Source organism: Ammospiza caudacuta, chromosome 3 (assembly GCF_027887145.1).
Source record: "Ammospiza caudacuta isolate bAmmCau1 chromosome 3, bAmmCau1.pri, whole genome shotgun sequence".
Lineage (NCBI taxonomy): Eukaryota > Metazoa > Chordata > Aves > Passeriformes > Passerellidae > Ammospiza > Ammospiza caudacuta.
The window spans coordinates 30,112,987-30,120,816 of NC_080595.1; the positions used below are offsets into that span (position 1 = coordinate 30,112,987).

The 7,830-nt window shown below is 41.5% G+C and overlaps 1 long non-coding RNA gene across 1 annotated transcript; it reads left to right on the forward strand.

Annotated features, from left to right (window-relative positions):
- Window positions 1–2,484: 2,484 nt before the first annotated feature.
- Window positions 2,485–7,017, forward strand: LOC131555867 (uncharacterized). Its single transcript, XR_009274555.1, has 3 exons — window positions 2,485–2,538; window positions 3,667–3,729; window positions 6,834–7,017. It is a non-coding gene; the product is annotated as an uncharacterized LOC131555867 (long non-coding RNA).
- Window positions 7,018–7,830: the final 813 nt, after the last annotated feature.

The window sequence follows — 7,830 nt, forward strand, 5'->3', positions numbered from 1 at the left end:
GATTGACCAAGATGTCACAGAGATATGGTCCCACATTCTCCCACTCTTCATGTCCAAGGGTTTATATTTTCAATCCAACACATGTCCCTCTCCTGCTCCTCAGCCCCAGATTCAAACACTGGTGGACTCTGTAGTGTGTTGGCAAGTTCTTATATTTGTAACATAGCTATTTATCAAACTGCAACACAGGCACTCAAATTTCCCCTTGTCTCTTAATATGTTGCATTGTGCTATTTAAGAAATATTGGTCGTGTCAGATTCTCAGCACAGGGAGAGTGACACAAAAGGGCACCAAATCAGTGTCACTGGCACCTGGAAACAGCTGGTGGAGGAAGCAGCGCCCTCCAAAGCAGTGAGTGTGGCCTCATGAACCAAAGTGAGTTTCTGGGAAAACCTGGGCCTGGGAATCTGTGAGGTGGCCCTTGTAGCAATGTGTCCAGATTTGCTGGCCACAGTGCTTGGGAAGAGTGAAGGTGACAGTGCAGTGTTTGTGATCCATGTGGACTAAGCAGGGTCATGCGCATCAACATGGATGAGCCCTTCAAGCATTTGGTGTTCTCACCATAGCCATACAAACCACTGGTCACATCCAATGGCAAATACATGGGGCATTCCTGAAAGATACAGTTCCTATCAGTGATGTGGAGTAGCAGTGGATCCTTACAATTATATATTTGTTCTAATTACTAACAATGTGTTCTTCTGCATGAAGTGTTGTAAGGAGATTCTGTTTCTTGCAGCTTAAATCACAGCCACATTACACTGTCATTTTAAAGGGACAAGGCAACCCTTTTCTGCCTGAAGCTGCGGTGAACTGGAACAATGCCACCTTCACAAGGCTGAACTGAACAGTCTCTGGGTTGTCCAGAGTAGCACTTTAAATTTCTTTCCAGAGCAACCATGAGGGGATTTGTATGTGGAGGGGGTGACAGGGAGGTGGCTCCTCCTGGCTGTGTACCTGTCCCTCACCTGGCTCTTGTGGGGCAGCCCCCTCTCCATCCCCTCACTACCCAACAGTATGCTTTCTGCAATGGAAATCCCACGCAGAGAACTTCCCTTCTCTTTGCTGACCAGGGCTGAGCTCCAGGGCATTTCCCCCTCTCCTCCCTTTCAGTAACACCTGGCCAAGAGAGGAAGAGAAAGAGAGGAGATGAAGAGACAGAGAGAGAGAGAGGAGATGTAAAGACCAAGAGACTTGTCTGTTACCTCATCTTTCCCCACCCCCTGATCAGAGAGAAGGGAAAGCAATTGGAGCTCTGCTCCTTGGCAGGATCCCTTCCCCAGCCAAGTCTGGGGCAGAGGCTCAGAGGTACAAAAGTGTGGTTGTGACTGCACACCTGACATGTGTGGCATGGGCAGTGGGGCAAAACTTTTTCCTGGTACAAATTGCTCTATGGGAATGGCATCTCCTTTGAGTGAAGTTGTTTTTAATGCAATAGAAGTACCGAATGCCCTTGTCTCAGATGCTGACAACTTTTCTATCTCTTAGGCACACCTTAGAGAAGAAGTTTGCCACACAGAAATGCAACCTCACACAATTCCCCACTACTCAAATGTCCTTGAACAGGACCCAGAAGATGTGGGCTTATGAGAGAGGCTGAGCCATGGTTACAAGTTAGGGTCTACTTCAAGATCACTTCTATCAGACAAATATTTACTTCCCACAGACATAGAGATATACATTCCATAAGACATTGCATTACCTCCCAGCATTTGGAATCACCTGACCTGTGTTTGGTTGATCTGATAGCTGCCTGAAGTACAGGTCACAATGAGTTATCACACTTTTCTGGCAGCACTGAGTGGAAGGAAAAAGCTGTAAGAGAAATGATCTATTGTCCTCAATTGCATGAACTTGGAATGGCAGATAAGAAGCAGATCCATAATTTCCATCTGCAGGAGGCAGCCATCTCATATCTCCATGATCTTTACTGCAGATAAAGGTGAAGTAAAGCTCTTGCCTTACAGAAAGCCCTCTGTCCTTTTGGTTTAGAGCATAAGCTCCCCTGGCAGTGTAACAGGCATAACAGCGAAAAAGCAGACTTTTATTAATACCTCCCAAAGAGAGTATGCATTTAATCATATGCTTCATTTTAAGCTTGTGCTTGAACTTCTATCACTGTTTAATTTTGGATGTTAATAAAAATGTTTTGTGAGAGTGAGTGAGTAATTCATAAGTGTATTTATAGCTATTATTTCCCAATTCACTCAATTTCCAACCAATTCTTGTTGGCTAAGAGAGGTGTGAGGTTTTCTGTCCATGCTAGGTTTCCACAACAACGAAGGTCTCCTTTCAGTCTCTTTCCAACAAGATTGGATTGATTAACTATGCTACTGTTTATTTTGCTGTACCTGCCAAGTATATGGCAATGCAGAAATAGGAAAAATTAGCCTAATGTGAATATGTGGACAACAGAGAATGCCAGAACAAATATCATCCCTGAACATGCAACAATTCCCATTTGATTTAATTTCAGGACACCCATGATTCAGATGCACCATCCAGACAAAGAAAACATCAGCTTCTAGTTCAAGTTGGTAATTTTGTAATAAAACCAGCTGAGAACATTTACCAGAACATTACATTCTTTTTCTTTCTTTCTTTCTTTTCTTTTCTTTCCTTTCTTTCTTTCTTTCTTTCTTTCTTTCTTTCTTTCTTTCTTTCTTTCTTTCTTTCTTTCTTTCTTTCTTTCTTTCTTTCTTTCTTTCTTTCTTTCTTTCTTTCTTTCTTTCTTTCTTTCTTCTTTCTTTCTTTCTTTCTTTCTTTCTTTCTTTCTTTCTTTCTTTCTTTCTTTCTTTCTTTCTTTCTTTCTTTCTTTCTTTCTTTCTTTCTTTCTTTCTTTCTTTCTTTCTTTCTTTCTTTCTTTCTTTCTTTCTTTCTTTCTTTCTTTCTTTCTTTCTTTCTTTCTTTCTTTCTTTCTTTCTTTCTTTCTTTCTTTCTTTCTTTCTTTCTTTCTTTCTTTCTTTCTTTCTTTCTTTTCTTTCTTTCTTTCTTTTCTTTCTTTCTTTTCTTTTCTTTTCTTTCTTTCTTTTCTTTCTTCCTTCCTTCCTTCCTTCCTTCCTTCCTTCCTTCCTTCCTTCCTTCCTTCCTTCCTTCCCTTCCCTTCCCTTCCTTCCCTTCCCTTCCCTCCCTTCCCTTCCTTCCCTTCCCTTCCCTTCCTTCCCTTCCCTTCCTTCCCCTTCCCTTCCCTTCCCTTCCCTTCCCTTCCCTTCCCTTCCCTTCCCTTCCCTTCCCTTCCCTTCCCTTCCCTCCTTCCCTTCCCTTCCCTTCCCTTCCCTTCCTTCCCTTCCCTCCCTTCCCTTCCCTTCCCTTCCCTTCCCTTCCCTTCCTTCCCTTCCCTTCCCTTCCCTTCCCTTCCTTCCCTTCCCTTCCCTTCCCTTCCCTTCCCCTTCCCTTCCCTTCCCTTCCCTTCCCTTCCCTTCCCTTCCCTTCCCTTCCTTCCCTTCCCTTCCCTTCCCTTCCCTTCCCTTCCCTTCCCTTCCCTTCCCTTCCCTTCCCTTCCCTTCCCTTCCCTTCCCTTCCCTTCCCTTCCCTTCCCTTCCCTTCCCTTCCCTTCCCTTCCCTTCCCTTCCCTTCCCTTCCCTTCCCTTCCCTTCCCCTTCCCTTCCCTTCCCTGTTTCCTTTTCCCTTTCCTTTCATCTTGCCTTTTTTTCCCCTCTCAACAGGTCCAGATTTACCCAACAAAAACCCTGATGGGAAATGGAGAAGTGTATGTTCAGAAAGTTAAGGTAAGCAAGGAAAGCTGGAGACACAGTGTGCTTTCAGAGCCTTAGGATCTTTTTTAAGATTAGGATCCCAAAACAATGTTCATCTCACGTGAAGTAAGTAACAGAGAAGACAGGAAACTGCCAAGACAAATCTTTCTGCTCCTCATTTTCAACTTGATGTTGCACATGGAGAAGCACTGAAGGGAGCCAATGATGAAGGGGAAGAGGAATGGTCTTCCAAGCTGGAAAGCCAACCCCCTTCTCATGTTTCCCTTTCTTCTGTCCCTCACTGAAATAAGCCATCAGTAATACTCGGGATATGTGGCTGGACACTTGGGCATGAACTTGTCCTCATATATGGATGCTCTTCAATTTCAGTGAAACTTTTCTATGGACACATTCAAAGAATTGAGGCAAGAAATGACAGGAAACAAATTTCTGCAGCCATTTCCTTTCATATGGAACAGTGATCATTTAGATAACATTTACAACTGTTTTTCTTCTGGTTGTAGTATCAGTAGCATTCTCAGAAAGCCGGACTGAGGTCAGAGCTGAGATTCACGATGTGTACTGCATAGGGAACATAATCACCTATTGCTATATATCCCAACCTCACACACAAAAAATCTGAACACATTTATTGCTGACAAAATTTTACTAAGAGTTCATATCAAATTCTAAGAGCAACCACTGGACTTTGAATGGTTTGGATCAGAGCTGGGAGCAGTATTTCATTCTCAGTTCTTACAGCGATAGTGGATCAAATCAAAAGCCTGTTTCACATTTTCTTTGAATTATGAGAGTTCAAATTCCAGATCATAGCTCTGCTGTTCAGTGGATATATATTCATTGGCATCAGTGCTTCTGAATGGATTAACTCAGCCATTGTGGAATACAGATCCTACAGTTTGCTTCAAGATAAGCATGAGCAGTGTTAGAGCAAACATTTTGGATACCTTCCAAGGGAAAAGGCTCGCTCATGGAAACGAAATGTTCTGTAGAGAAGTTGTGAATTTGATGAGTCTGTTGAAAGCAGTCCAGCAGGCGTGTGACCAAAACTTGACTGTTTTTCAGTCAGTTCACCTATGTTCCTTTTCCCTCCGAGGCTCCACCAAACTCCATGGGCTGACACAGCCCTACAGAAGAACAGGGAAAAATCAAAGGCAACTTTGGATTTCTGGGGAGCATATTTTGGACCACAGCTCCAGAAACCTTTACAGTGACAATACTTGACTGTCCCTCAGGTAGAGTACTCTAGAAATTTTGGTTACACTTTCAACAAGAAACTCTAAAAATATCACTTTCTCCCATGAGAGGAAATTAATTCTCGACATGTAGTTTTGTGTCATCGTGCCAATCCACCAGAGTTCTGCCTCAGCAGCCACTCAGGGATGTGTCCAGATTGCTGATGACTGTGATGTCTTTGGGAGTGGAGCTGTTCAGGTTCTTGGGCTGGGAATAACTCCTCTCCTGATTTATCCTAAACCCAAAGAGGGCTGCAAGTGCAGCATCATGGGCTTTTTTGTGCACCAGAGAGAAGAACTCAGCAGAGGGTACCAACTACGTCCAGAGCCAGTAGATGGAAATAAGCATTGGTAGTTGCAGAGACATGGTAAATATGACCTCATTACCTAGAAATGGAAGGCTTTCTATGTAAACCATTTACTCAAGTAAAATTATGTCACAAGAAGGAATATGCTTACTTTCACCATCTCTATTTATTAAAAACATTGCTAACATAGTCCTTGATAACTTAATTTATGAAGTTTATGACAAATTGCTGTCTTAATTGAAATATGTCAGGTTTCTAAATACTGAAGTTAATTATCTGTCCTTTTCTAGTTGAAGGCTGACCTTTAATTATACAATATTAATCCACATATTGTATGAATTATGTGGAATATCCATTTTGTATGTAGAGGGAGACATGTATGTATTATTGTAGTGGAGTACAGTTACATAATTATTTTTAATTTAGGATATCAGGTTAATTAAATACTTGCAGAAACCAAGCTTTTTCAGGAAATTTGCAATTACAATCAATTTGAATGTACAGCTACATTAATATGTTGACAAGCCCAATAATAAAAATGAATGAAGTAATTATGGGCAGGTGCTGAACAGATGTGTAAGTAGAAGGTCTCTGCATGGAACATTGTTATATATCATTTTGAAAAGCAAAAGAAACCTGTTATCCATAGCCATTCCTATATGCAGCGATAATCAGTCACAAAAAAGTTAGTTCCTTCAATTTAGATAAATTACTTAAAAATGTGTATGGCACTTAGGCTTTCATTTTCTGTTTCTGGAAAGAAAGTCTAGTTGATTGAAGACTGCTGCTCTACTATACTCAAAGAGACTGCCGCACTATTGAAATATATTCTTCTTTCAACACGTTTATGATGAGTGGGTTTTCAGTTTGGAATGGTTTAACAGTCAAAACAATTCACATTCCATATTACAAGTTGAGCTTTATTTAAAGAAGGGGGGAGGTTAAGACTAGTTTAGAGTTGTTTGCTCAAGTTATCAGGTTGTCAAAGGCCCAATTTAACCTCCAAATAGTTGGAAAAAATTACATTGCATTACTACTGTGAATTGCTTTAGATAGATTTACAGGGTATTTTTTTTCCCTGTGTGTTTTAGTTTTTTTTTCCCAAGCCAGAATATTAAAATACACTTTTTCAAGTCTTCTATTTTCATGTGATGTGTGAGAAGTAATTTTATCTGTGATGTAAGCAAGTAAGCTAAACTGAAATGGTTTCTATAGCAATCATGTAGAAAACCCAAGGAAGGACTGGCATTTAAGGAAAGGTGAATGTGAGTTATCCCCTTGTACGGAATGGGATGCCCTAAGCTGTCCCTGGAAGATTACAATGCTGAAAGCAGCCATATCTAAGCAAGGGGCATGTCTAAACTAGACTCCTTAAGGAACTTACATGCTTTATTCCAAACTGCAGGAATCTGCCTTCCTGCCCCTGGTTCGTGGCTCTGAAATGGATCCCAGTGGCCAAGCCAGACCCCTCTCAAGCAATACTGGAATAGTATTGTAGTACTATTAGTAATGTACTTTTTGTAATGTAGTACTATTGTAGTACTAATAGTAATGTACTTTTCCTCATTTTCAGAAACAGTCACTACAGCTGTTGGCACTGTGGGGAGTTGTGAGAGGCAGCTGGAGTTGTGCACCATTCTCTTTCTTATCCCACCATGTGCAGGGCCATCGTCTTATCTGGAAAGCGAGCAATTGACGTGTCTGGAGAGAGATTAATAATGGAGCAGTGCTGCTGCAATAAAAACTGTCTGGACAGGTTCCACTCATCTATTTCATTTGTAAAAGGGCAAACTTCAAAAGCACAAATTTGTATTCCAAATGTGCTACGAAATATTTCGGGTGGGGAGGGTGAAGCGAGGACCTCACAGTGTTGCCTCCTAGAGTCCTCTGCAGCTGCAGAGTCCTCATGGATGGCATAAACAGCAGAGACTTTTACACTCTGTGCTGCTATAGTACTCTTCCATACTATCACAAGGCCATTCTCAGCCTGTAGACTGTATGAAAGCAGAAAGATGACAATATTTGCTGTCTTTCTCTCAATTCCAAACTCCAAGATATGCCAAATGTTTTGTGTAAAAAGTGAAAAATGAAGCAGTAATTATTTCCTAGGAAGAGCAAACAAATCCAAAGCAGAAGGGAGGAAAAAGCAGTCTCAGTTTTGAAGAGGAAATCCTCAGGATGTTTACGGATTCCATGTGCCCTTCTTGTTACAGGAGCATGGCTGAAAGGATGGGCAGGCTCTTCATCATGCCCCAGCTACTGGACAGAGGTCTATTTTAATGCAAGGCCTGGTGTTTGCAGTCAGAAAAGCTGGAACATAGAGTTTGTCAGAGGAACATCTAATAGTCAGTCAGACTTTGAATAGGAGTTGTGAGAAAGAGGAGTGAAATATTTGGCAACACATGATATCTGGATTTTTGTTCTTTATTCGTGGGGTCCAGTAAGGTGGGATATAAAACAAACCTCATACATTCTAACATGGAATGATTTTGCTTGTAATTTCAAAACCAAAGTGGTTTGAATTTCCTGCATTGCCACGGTTAGCCACACGTGCCTCCTCCTAACTCTGC